Source organism: Oryctolagus cuniculus, chromosome 9 (assembly GCF_051225735.1).
Source record: "Oryctolagus cuniculus isolate XC-2025 breed Fujian yellow rabbit chromosome 9, ASM5122573v1, whole genome shotgun sequence".
Classification (NCBI taxonomy): Eukaryota; Metazoa; Chordata; class Mammalia; order Lagomorpha; family Leporidae; genus Oryctolagus; species Oryctolagus cuniculus.
Genome location: NC_142875.1, coordinates 64,589,697 through 64,601,898, shown reverse-complemented (window position 1 = coordinate 64,601,898; position 12,202 = coordinate 64,589,697). Strand labels below are relative to the sequence as shown.

The following is a 12,202-nucleotide window of genomic DNA, read 5'->3' as shown; positions in this document are numbered from 1 at the left end:
AGTCTTCAAGTATGACTATTCCTTTGCATATAAGTTGAATTTTCAAAAGACTTATTTATTTGAGAGAGAGAGAATGAATCTGCTGGTTGATTCCTCAAGTGGCCTCAACAGCCAGGGCTGGGCCAGGCCAAGGCCAGGAGCCAGGAACTCTATCTACCATGTGGGTGGAAGGAGCCCAAACAGGTGGGTCATCTTCTGCTGCCTTGCCAGGCACCTTAGCAGAAAGCTGGTTTGGAAGAACAGTTGGGTCTTGAACCAGAACTCCAATAGGACACGCTGGCATTGTAAGTGGTGGCTTAACCAGCTGTGCCACAACACTGGCCCCTGCAATTGTATTTTTAAAAAATGTTGCAACCCCGTAAAATAGATGGTAAGATTTTCAGTATCCATATTGAATTTGAGGACCTTCTGCAGTGACTTTGGGTCCCCCAAAAGATCTTGGTCTGTGGGTTGAAAATGACTTCTCTTGGGAATGGTAACTTGGTTACAGAAGCAAAACCAGCTTAGAATCAACAAGAATAAAAACAACACAAAGGGTGATTCTGAAAACAGAATTCTAACGAACCATTCAGCGTTGGCTCCTGCTAGACACAATCTGTTTTTATTCTATTCTTTGCTTTTAACTTCCCCCTACCCCTACCAGCTTCATATCAGCTCTGACCACAATATAAACACACCCATATGGAAATAAAGCTCTAGGTTCTACTTAATCCTGCACACACCTTTATTAGCTCGCTGTCCTTGGTTAATTAATGACTCAGTCAATTAAGTCCTCAGTTGCAGAATGGAAACAATACCTACCCTACAGAGTGTGTGCAAAACACATCTTGTGAAATGGAAGCACTGTGGAAGCATCTTCCAAATCCACGCGGCCATGTCGCTTGCCAGCTGGGATGTCGCTGACTCCCCAGTGTCCTTAGGATGAAGGGTGAGCCCTGAGACGGCATACTGCGCCCTTGCCCATGGGAGCCTTAGAGCTCTGCAGCCACAGGAACCCAGCTCCCCCCTCCTCCCCCATCATCTGCCTCTTAGCCCTGCCTTTTTTAAAAATTTTTATTTAATGAATGCATTTTTACATAGATACAACTTTAGGAATACAGTGGTTCTTTCTCCCATACCCCTCCCGCTAGCTCCCATCCCACCTCCCTCTCCCTCTCCCATCTCCTTCTTCATTATGGTTCACTTTTAGTATGTCTTTATATACAGAGGACCAACTCCATGCTAATCATAGACTTCAACAATTTGCACCCATGCACACACACAACATATAGAGTGCAGTTTGGGGAGAGAATTTGCAGTCGATTCTCATATTACAATTCAGTAGGGACAGAGGTCCTACATGGGGAGCAAGTGCACAGTGACTACTGTTGTTCTTTTAACAATTAACACTTTTTGTTTATGACGTTACTGATCTCCCGAGGCTCTTGCCATGGGCTGCCAAGGCTATGGAAGCCTTTGTGACCATAGACTCCGTCGGTATTTGGACACGGCCATAAGCAAAGTGGATGTTCTCTCCTCCCTTCAGAGAAGAGTACATCCTTCTTTGATGACCCTTTCTTTCCTCTGAGGCCTCACAGAGATCCTTCGTGTAGGATTTTTTTTTTTTTTTTTTTTTTTGTCACAGAGTCTTGTCTTTCCATGCCTGAAATGCTCTTGCAGGCCTTTCAGCCAGACCAGGAAGCCTTAAGGGTTGATTCTGAGGTCAGAGTGTTATTTACAGTGAATGTCATTCTAGGAGTCTGCTGTGTGGACTGCTTCCCATGTTGGTCCTTCCTTCCTTTTTAATTCTATTATTTTTACCGGGTACTTGATGTTATTTATGTCAGCCCTTTTAAACTTAGATCGATCTATCTGCTGCCTTTAACATTTAATAAGATGCCGTTTATACCACTGCTTCTTATGGGTTTGGAGCCCCATGACAGTTCTTATAGCCCTGCTTTCTAAAGACTGCTCAGGCAGGCACTGCTCACATAGCTGGACTTTAGGCCTTTTGTTAGCACACTGTGCATGTAAGTATTGAGAACAGTAGGGTCCCCCTAGCTGTAAGCCAGCACCACGCTCCCACAGGTGAATGAAGCCAGTGCCCATGAAGAGCTGGACAGCAGGCACGATTCCCCACTCACACTGTGGTTCTCGTTACCTGGCATTTGCACTTGCACTGTCTAGTAATAATGACTAGAAAGTGCTTTGGAGGGGCTGGCACCGGGGCGCAGTAGGTTAATCCTCCGCCTGTGGTGTCGGCATCCCATATGGGCTCCAGTTCTAGTCACAGCTGCTCCTCTTCTGATCCAGCTCTCTGCTATGGCCTAGGAAAGCAGTAGAAGATGGCCCAAGCACTTGGACCTCTGCACCCACGTGGGACACCCAGAAGAAGCTCCTGGCTCCTGGATTCAGATCTGCTCAGCTCCAGCTGTTACAGCCATTTGGAGAGTGAACCAGTGGATGGAAGATCTTTCTGTCTTTCCCTCTCACTGTCTGTAACTCTACCTCTCAAATAAATAAATAAAATCTTTAAAAAAAATAAAAAGTGCTTTGGAATCAACTAGAATCTAATAGATGCGGTTTTTTTGACAAGATTGAAGCTGGCCAGTGCCGCGATTCACTTGGCTAATCCTTCGCCTGCGGCGCCAGTACCCCGGGTTCTAGTCCCAGTTGCGGTGCCGGATTCTGTCCCGGTGGCTCCTCTTCCAGGCCAGCTCTCTGCTGTGGCCCGGGAAGGCAGTGGAGGATGGCCGTAGCAGCCATTTGAGGGGTGAACCAACGGAAGGAAGATCTTTGTCTCTCTCTCACGGTCTAACTCTGCCTGTCCAAAAAAAAAAAAAAATTGAAGCTGATACACTCTCATATGGTTCTACACCTTGTCAGAAAATCATCTTTTTGGGGATTTCTGGGTGCTTGGTACCAGGCAGAATGGAAGGTATAATGCGCCCCTTTTCAGGGTAGCCCTCAGTGGCTGGTGAAGAGAGGAGAGTGTATCTGACTGAGACATCTGGTCACCCTCTCTACCCCTTGGCAAAAGGGAGCAGCAATGAGCCATGCTACTTCTAACAAGAGCCTCCGGACAGGCATGTGTCCACAGCCCGTGTACTGGAACTGGGGCCGTGAGAGTCTTTATCATCGAGCTGCACAGCAGGGGTTCTTAGGAGATTTTACTCCCAGAAGACATTTGGCAATGTGTGGCGGTTTTTGGGTTTCACATCCAGGTGCTTGCTACTGGTATCTAGTGGATTGGGACCACAGCTGTGGCTGGATGTTACGCAATGCCCAAATTATCCAAATGGAGCCAAACTGAAGTCTGGGGAAATCCTGTATAACAGGCAGCTGCTTTGGAAAAATGCTTTGCTTGGTTACAGATGCTTTGCTGAGACCAACTCTTTTAGGGAAGTCAGCGAGTGGTTGTGTAAAATGCCTGCAGCTGCTCAGACACGCCAGGGCTCCTTCTCACGTCTACAGCTGGCAAAGGCTGTGCTGCCCTTGTGGACTTCCCTCTCTTGTTAATTCTTCTGCATCTTTCAGGCCTGCATTAGGACATCTCCCCCAGGAAGCCTCTCCTTTTCCCTAAACACTGAGTAACGTCACTGTCACATTTTGTACATTCCTGGAGCTATCAGATCAGTTACCACATGTAAGTGAACAGTTCCTTGTCAGTCTCCGCACTGGACAGTAAGCGCCTTGGTGTTGAGACCTAGCTTGCTCACCATCATGCTCCTCCTGCTCAGCACAGCCCCTGGCAAGGTAAGCTCCCAGGAAATAGAAACACAGAGTCCGTGTAATAATGGGAGCTGGCAGGGAGGCAAAGGCCAGGATGGGGGCTTTTGCAATGATCCATCCCTTCCCATGGATATCGCCACAGGTGTTGACCTTGCACAAAGTACACCTGCTTCTTTCAGGGTGTTCCAGTAGAAAAAAATTAGGAAAAGCAATTGTGCAGGGAACCCCACATGAAGTCAGGTGAGCTGTACTGGGAAATCTAGTTTATTTTTATGTTACTCTCCGTATGTATTTATTTTAATAATTTTTAATTTTTATAATGTTTATTTTATAATTTTTAATTTTTACGCCTAGGGATCAGCAAACTGTGGCACGTGGGCCAAATGCATACAGTTGTGTGGTTTTGTGTGGCTGTAGAGCTAAGAAGAGTTTTTAAATGGTTACATTTTAAGTGGTTATGTAAGCATCTCTGTAACATTTTTGAGTTTTGCCTGCTGGCCTGCCAAGAGTAAATATTGACAATCTGGTCCTTTCCAGAAAATTTAGTTTACTGTTCTCTAATCTAGACTTTAGCAAAATTTGCTTTTAAATCCAGTCTGGCCTCAGCTGTGCAGTGGCTATTGTGTCCTGAGATGCTGGGGCTCATTTGGTTAAGAGCAAATCTGCCGCTGGGAGCAGAAGCAACTGCCATGGCACCCTCACCAAGGCACCTGGCAGCACGAGTCTCTTCATACAATCAGCTCCTTTTAGACACCAAATTCTCTGCCATCCACAACTTAAAAACCACAGGTACAAGATCAACTGCACACTTTGAACTGAAATCACAAGGTAATCTATCAGAGTCTCTAAAGAGGACAATTTCTGTTTTCGTTATTTCCTATCACATAAATCACACACATGCAGCTTGTCTTACACTTAATGGTTAGTACTAAAAATATTGGTACCTTGGGTTTAACTTAGCTCATCGTGTCTATATTTAATCCTAAACCTTTTTGGAGTTATATAATCCTGTAACTCAAATCAGCTGAGTGTTGGATGATGAGAAAAACCAGGACATTTATGATATTACTTGTCTTGAAGACACGTAAGACTGGAACCTGGCACATGGGAGCTACACTGTTGTTTCCCCTTGTTACAGGGAAGTTTTGTCTGACACAAAAAGCCAGAACCTTGAGTCTAAGTCTGTTAGTTGGTATTTGGCATCTCTACCTTCATCCCTGGGTATTTTTAATCCAGTCATACCCTCACCTAATTTGTTCATGTGCTCTTTGAACCTTTGGAGCCTGATTTAGGTGGAGAGAATGAGAGACACAGATAACATTGAAAGGATTGAAAAACAACTTCAGACTTCTCCATAGCAATTCTGGAACCAGAAAATAATGGAGCAATGCCCTAAATTTGAGGGGGAAATTCTTGCCAAACTGTAATACATACCCAACCAAACCAGCAAGGAGATAATTGAAAAAGTTATAGATGTGCAAGTCCTTAAAGAGTTGTCCTCTCATGCATGTGCCCTCAGGATCAGCGTCCCACAAAGCAAGGAATGAACAAAAGGAAGATATGAGGTGCAGGAAATAGGAGACTAGTACAAAGAGATCGTGAAAACATGTTGCCAAGAAAAAAAAATGAAATGAACCTATCACCTGATGCTTGTGAAAACACTGATAGGAGACTTTAGACTTCTAATGGAGCGTTTGGCATGAATTAGAACTCGGTACTCAGGCAGGGGTATTGGGTACAGAGGGTAAGATGTAATTTTGAATGCCTACATCCCATACAGGATTGTCTGGTTCGAGTCTTGGTGTCTCTGCTTCTGATTCAACTTCTGTAGGAAAGGGAGAGAGAGTGGAGGAGGCACACTTGCTCTTTTATTTTATTTAAATATTTTAATTAATTTATTTGAAAGGCAGAGTTACAGAGAGAAAGAGGCAGAAAGAAGTCTTTCATCTGCTGGTCTACTCCCCATTTACAATCCCAGCAACAGCTGGAGTTGGGCCGATCCTAAACCAGGAGCCAGGAGCTTTTTCTGGCTCTCCCATAGGGATGCAGGACCCCGAAGAATTGGGCCATCTTCCACTGCTTTTCCAGGCTCACTAGCAGGGAGCTGGACTGGAAATGCAACGGCTGAGTCTCAAACCGGCATCTACAAGGGATGCCGGCCCTGCAGGTGGGGCCGCAGTGACAGCCCCACACCCGCTCTTTTGCCACTTCTGTCACAATCCATTGGCAAGAACTAATTACCAAGCCCCACTTAAATACAAGGATGCTTTGCAATGTGGGTTACCTTTGTATCCAGGGAGAGAACATGGATTTAGATGAATATACGACCAATCCATGTCTGCCAACTTTGGTGGCATGTAGTCCTTGGCAGGTAGATTTATGATAGCACCTTGTCACCCATTTCACTCTGCACAGAGCAGAGTGAACTGGAACAGGTCTTGCTGCCAGTTACAAGCCTGTAATAATTTTGTGTTATTTTCACCCTAAAGCCCTAAATCCTCACATGACCTAGGAGGCCAATTTCCCCTTCCTTACACTCTCAACCCCAGCTCCAGGGTTACTTGTAGCCCCCCAGATGTGCCAATCTCCTCTTCATCCTAAATCATGCTCAGGTTGTTCCTTCTGCCTGTGGTGCTACCTGCCCTGCTCCCTGTCTCCACGGTGGGATACTCACTCTTCCTGTTAGTCTCAGGCCAAAGACTGCCCCCAAGAAGCCCTCTGTGATAGGGAGAATAAGGGCCTCAAAGGCATCTGTGTCCTGACCAGCAACCCTACAACCACGTTAGAGTCTATGGAAAAGGGGAACTAAAGCTGTAGATGGAATTAGAAGTGCCCATCAGCTCATCTGAGAGTGGGATCATTCGGTGGTCCAGTGTAATTATGAGGGTCCTGGGGAAGAGGAAGGCAGACCAGTCAGGGGAGATGTGACAAGGATGCAGGTTAGAGTACTTTGATGTGAGTCACCATTGCTGACTTTGAAAGAGGAAAGGGAGCTGTGAGCCAAAGAGTGGGAAGGAGCCTCTAGAAGCCGGAAGAGTCCAGAGCCATCCAGAAGGAGCACAGCCCCGAGGACACTTTGATTCTAGTCCACTGAGTCTCATTTCAGACTTCTGACCTCCAGAACTACAAAATACGTATGCGGGGTAGAGGGGGCTAGGTTTTTAAAATTGATTTATTTTCTTTTTATTGGAAAGACAGAGAGTTCTTCCATCTGCTGGTTTACTCCTCACATGCCCACAACAGCCAGGTCAAAGCCAGAGGCTAGAACTCAATCCACATCTCCCACATGGGTAGCAGGGATTTGAGCCATCAGGGTGTGTGCCCATAGAAAGCTGGAATCATAAGCGGAGCCAGGACTCAAACCCAGGCACTCCCATATGGGATGTGGGCATCCCACGTGGTATCTGTACTGCTGCACCACGCACTGTGGGTTGTTTAAATCCACTACGTTTGTGGTCCTTTGTAAAAGCCCCTAACCTCTTCCTGACTGCCCACCCCAGCCTAGTTGGATTTTCTTTCACATCAAGCTCTCAGTGGTTCTCCCATTGCGGGCACGGATCAGGCAGGCCCATACCAGGGCCTTCTCCAGCGTGGACCTGGGAGCCTGGCCTTCGCCTTCACTTCATCCAACCTCACCGGCAACACTAGGGAATGTGTTGTGGCTCCTTCTCCACCCCCATTTATTTGTACCAGGTGAGTTGACAAGCAGGAACAATGAGCCAGGTGGGGAAATAAAAACACAGAAGCTGTCCAGGAAGAGGGCTGAGAGAGCACGCGGGCCTGGCTGAAACCTCTCAGTCCGTGTGGAGTTTCAGCAAGAGGATTCAGCATCCCAGGACAAGAATGTTAAAAGTCACCTATCTTCATTATGTTTCTCAGTTTTCTTAAAACAAAACCAATGAGACCAGCGCCGCGGCTCACTAGGCCAATCCTCCGCTTGCGGCACCGGCACCCCAGATTCTAGTACCGGTTGGGGGGCCAGATTCTGCCCCTGTTACTCCTCTTCCAGTCCAACTCTCTGCTGTGGCCCGGGAGTGCAGTGGAGGATGGCCCAAGTCCTTGGGTCCTGCACCTGCATGGGAGACCAGGAGAAGCACCTGGCTCCTGGCTTCGGATCGCCTAGTGCGCTGGCCATAGTAGCCATTTGGGGGGTGAACCAACAAAAGGAAGACCTTTCTCTCTCTCTCTCTCTCACTGTCTAACTCTGCCTGTCCAAAAAAAAAAAAAAAAAAAAAACAAACAGGCTTTCTCTGAGAGTCTCTGTGGGAGACTGTTAAAGGAGATCAATGAAATAATGAACACAGTTCATATACATCGCTATTGCCACAGTTGCTATTACTACCATGAGGATCACCATCATACTAAATGTCCCTTTCATGGTTTCCACAAAAGATCTAGATCCAGATATTTTAGGTAAAACCAACATTGATTAAAAAGTGAAGGGTCTAAAATAAAAGCCTTACAGTATTTCTCAGTAGTGTATAGTCAGTACTTTCCTGTTTTTAAAGATTTATTTATTTCCCATCTGCTGGTTCATTCCCCAAATGGCCACAATGGCCAGGTCTGGCTCAGGCCAAAGCCAGGAGCCCAGAACTCCATCCTGGTCTCACTCTTGAGTGCAGGGGCTCAAGCAGTTGGACCATGTTCTGCTGCTTTCCCAGGCCATTAATAGGAAGCTGGGTTGGAAGCACTGTAGCCAGGACTCAAACCAGTGCTCCTCTATGGGATGCCAGAGGCGCAAGTTGGGGTTTATCCTGCTGAGCCACAATGCTGGTCTTTATAGTCAGTACATTTTATTAAGCATTACAATTTCAAAAAGCACAGTATGAATAGAAACCAAAATAGCCACTTACAAACTATATGGACAGTTATATCTACAGGACATTAAGAAAACAAATCAGTTCAACATGTTTTAAAAAAAAACAATCTGAGTCTTGTTTGGAATTGTCCGCATTTTTGTCTTGAATCCAGCATTTGGAGTAATGATCATTCTGCTCTCTAATTTTTTGCATTTGTCAAAGCAAACTATGAGGCTTCAGCTTACCAGAAGCAAAATTCAAAGGGCTGACTGCAAACCACCCCAGACAAGATAAATGACTTTTTCCATGAACCAGAATGTGGGGAACTGTAAGTGATCTGGGGCATCTGATGCCGAGAGGCCTGAGGATAAAAGGCGCTAGACAGGTGGATCCCGTTGGGTAACTATAGCCAGGGTGTTCTGCAGTGTGCGCTTCAGAGTGGAAGGGAGGTCAGCGCCCTGGCTCGTGGCTGCAGAAACGTCCTGGAAAGTTCCAACACATTCACGGAATAATGGGACAGCAAAGTCAGAACCGACACGGTTCTAACTGGAAAACTGAGAGGTTGTACAACCCTAAGAGGGCTGTTTTCAGTTCTTAGAACTTGTCCTAGGAACAGATCGTCATGCTCAGTTTTCGCAGGGATAAAGAGTGAGTGTACAGAGGCCAGCACTGTGGTGAAGTAGGTTAATCCTCCACCTGTGGCGCCAGCATCCGATATGCGTGCCGGTTCTAGTCCCGGATGTTCCTCTTCTGATCCAGCTCTCTGCTATGGCCTGGGACAGCAGAAGATGGCTCAAGTGCTTGGGCCCCTGCAGCTGCGTGGGAGACCCAGAAGAAGCTCCTGGTTCCTGGCTTTGGGTTGGCCCAGCTCTGGCCATTGCAGCCATTTGGGGAGTGACCTAGTGGATGGAAGACCTATCTGTCTCTCTGTAACTCTACCTGAGCTTAGCATGAGGCAGGCTGCACTAAAGAAAAGTCTGTGTGGTTCTGACAGGGTCATAGCCATTTAGCCCCTGGCTTCCAAACTCATCTGTGGTTCACATTAGGAAATATGTTTTAGGGGCTGATGCTGTGGTGTGGTAGGTTAAGCCTCTGCCTGCAATGCAGGCATCCCATATGGGCGCTCGTTTGAGTCTCGGTTGCTCCAGTTCCAACCCAGCTCCCTGCTAATGCACCTGGGAAAGCAACGGAAGATGGCCCAAGTGCTTGAGCCCCTGTACCCACATGGGAGACCTGGAAGAAGGTCCTGGCTCCTGTTTTCAGATCTGCCCAGAACTGGTAATAGTGGCCATTTGGGGATTGAACCAGTGGATGGGATGGAAGACCTGTCTATCTATTCCTCTCTGTAACCCTACCTCTCAAATAAATAAATAAATCTTAAAAAAAAAACACACACACACACACATTTTGGGGGCTGGCGCCGTGGCTCACTTGGTTAATCCTCTGCCTGCAGCGCCAGCATCCCATATGGGTGCTGGGTTCTAGTCCCAGTTGCTCTTCTTCCAGTCCAGCTCTCTGCTGTGGCCCCGAAAGGCAGTGGAGGATGGCCCAAGTGCTTGGGTGCCTGCACCTGTGTGGGAGACCAGGAGGAAGCACCTGGCTCCTGGCTTCGGATTGGCACAGCACTGGCCGTAGCGGCCATTTGGGGGGTGAACCAACAGAAGGAAGACCGTTATCTCTCTCTCTCGCTCACTGTCTATAACTCTACCTGTCAAATAAATTAAAAAAAACACATTTTATATCATGACTTAGTACACACACACACACACACACAACCGTGGTAAACATTTCAGGAAACAATGCTTATTATGCCATTATTTATTATTCTATTTCATTTATTGTTCACACTGTTTATAACCCACTAAACTGAAAGGCCACACAGTGAAAACTATTGGTTATAAGAGTTATACAAATTACATATATAAAATCTATAGTTATAAAATATTAGTTATGAAAGTCCAATCAGGGGCCAGTGTCGTGGCACAGTGGGTTAAGCCATCAGTTGCAACACCAGCACCCTATATGAGACTTGCAGTACAAGTGAGTCCTGGCTGTTCCACTTCTGCTCCAGCTTCCGGAAAATGTGCCTCAAAAAGTAGCTGACAACGGTCCAAGTACTTAGGACCCTTCCACTACATTGGAGACCTGGATGCAGTTCCTGGCTCCTGGCTTTGGCCTGGAGCCATGGCTGTTATGGGCATTTAAGGAATGAAACAGCAAATGGAAGATATTTCTCTATCTCTTTCTGACTTTTAAAGAAAGAAAGAAAGAAAGAAAGCTTAAGAAAAAAGAAAAGTCCCGTCAAAGTCCACTCTTTCTGAGCTACTGTGGAATACATATGGCTCTCCTTGTCTCTGCGGAGTTAGAGAGGCCCATGGTAGAGAGGCAGCCACTGTTTGCCTGCGGGCAGCACTCTTGCAGCCTTGCCCTGCCCTGCTTCCCTCCTGGGGTCTTTGTGAGGACCCAAAAAGTCATTCTGGGACAGTGCCAAGAAAGAATCAGAGTCGTTGTATAAAAAAGTGTTGCCAAGGTTCACGCTAACTCATCTGGACGCCTGAAGCTGGCAATTCCTCTCCTCACAGTAAGTCCACAGACACTTTTGTTTGCATGTCAGAGGTGGCCACCAGGACCCTGAGGCTGACTCAGTTTGCCATCATGGGTTTGTGTTTGTGTGAGTCTAATTGCCACCTAAGTTGCTGTGGAATGGTGAGACAACAAATCCTCAGCAAACAATCTCACTGCAACTTCAACAGCTGGGGACATTCGAGAAAGGGAGAGCAAGGGGTGGCTGCCGTGACCTGGGGTCAGAAAGCTATCTTTGTCTCGGGCAAAGTCTACAGAGAAGGTTAGTCCCATAAACCTAGGGCTCCTGGGGTCAGTCTGGCAGGCAGTCCTGATGGAGTCTCTTCAATACCGAGGACAAGATCACCCCCAGCACGCGCTCACCCTTGTTCCAAGAACCAGGTGCAGGTGATGGTGGCACGACACTGTGAATGCACTGAACGCCACGGCATTGAACACTGTAAGATGACCGCACTTTATCTGATGTGAGCTTCACCTCAGTTTTTAAAAAGTGAGGAAAAAACATATATAGGAACACACACCATCAGAGCAATGAAAATGAGGGGGGTTTGTTATCTTATTTTTCTTTTCTGGCTTCCTATCACTCCAGATAGTAAAAGCAAAAGGCTTTTAAGGCTTTAACAAATACAGGTATACAGATGAGTAACTCTTTGTAAACAATGGGCAGTGAGACCTATGAGAGAGGACAAACACAAGGTTACGCAGAGTATAGCTTACTGGGGGCACTTACAGGCAGAAGTGTGATCTCGGGCAGCTATGCGACATCTGGATCTCCATGCCATGAGGCAGGAGAAGAAAGGCTTTGTAGACAAAAGTGGCTCATGGCTAATTGGGATATACCTAGACCTTTCCCAGAATTACTAATAATAAGAAACATTCCAGGCATCAGAAAAGAGACTTTCTGGCATCAAATTAGAGCAGCAGGTTGTGTTAACAACTTTGTTTGCCCTATCATAAGATGTGGAATGGGGGCTACTGTGGCATAGCTGGTGAAGCCACCCCCTGCGACACCAGCATCCCATATGGGCATCAGTTCAAGACCCAGCTGCTCTGCTTCCAATCCAGTTCCCTGCTAATGTGCCTGGGAAAACAGCAGAAGATGGCCCAAG

General features: G+C 46.7%; 1 long non-coding RNA gene across 2 annotated transcripts in view; it reads right to left on the bottom strand.

Moving 5' to 3' along the window:
* Positions 1-1,183: 1,183 nt before the first annotated feature.
* The window catches only part of LOC149124583 (uncharacterized), a 59,961-nt gene continuing 48,942 nt past the window's right edge, over positions 1,184-12,202 (bottom strand). Inside the window, exon 4 of one of the 2 annotated variants that reach the window (XR_016213251.1) lies at positions 1,184-2,803. This is a non-coding gene — a long non-coding RNA (uncharacterized LOC149124583). The remainder of the gene's footprint in view (positions 2,804-12,202) is intronic. The other variant, XR_016213259.1, reaches the window with a different exon arrangement.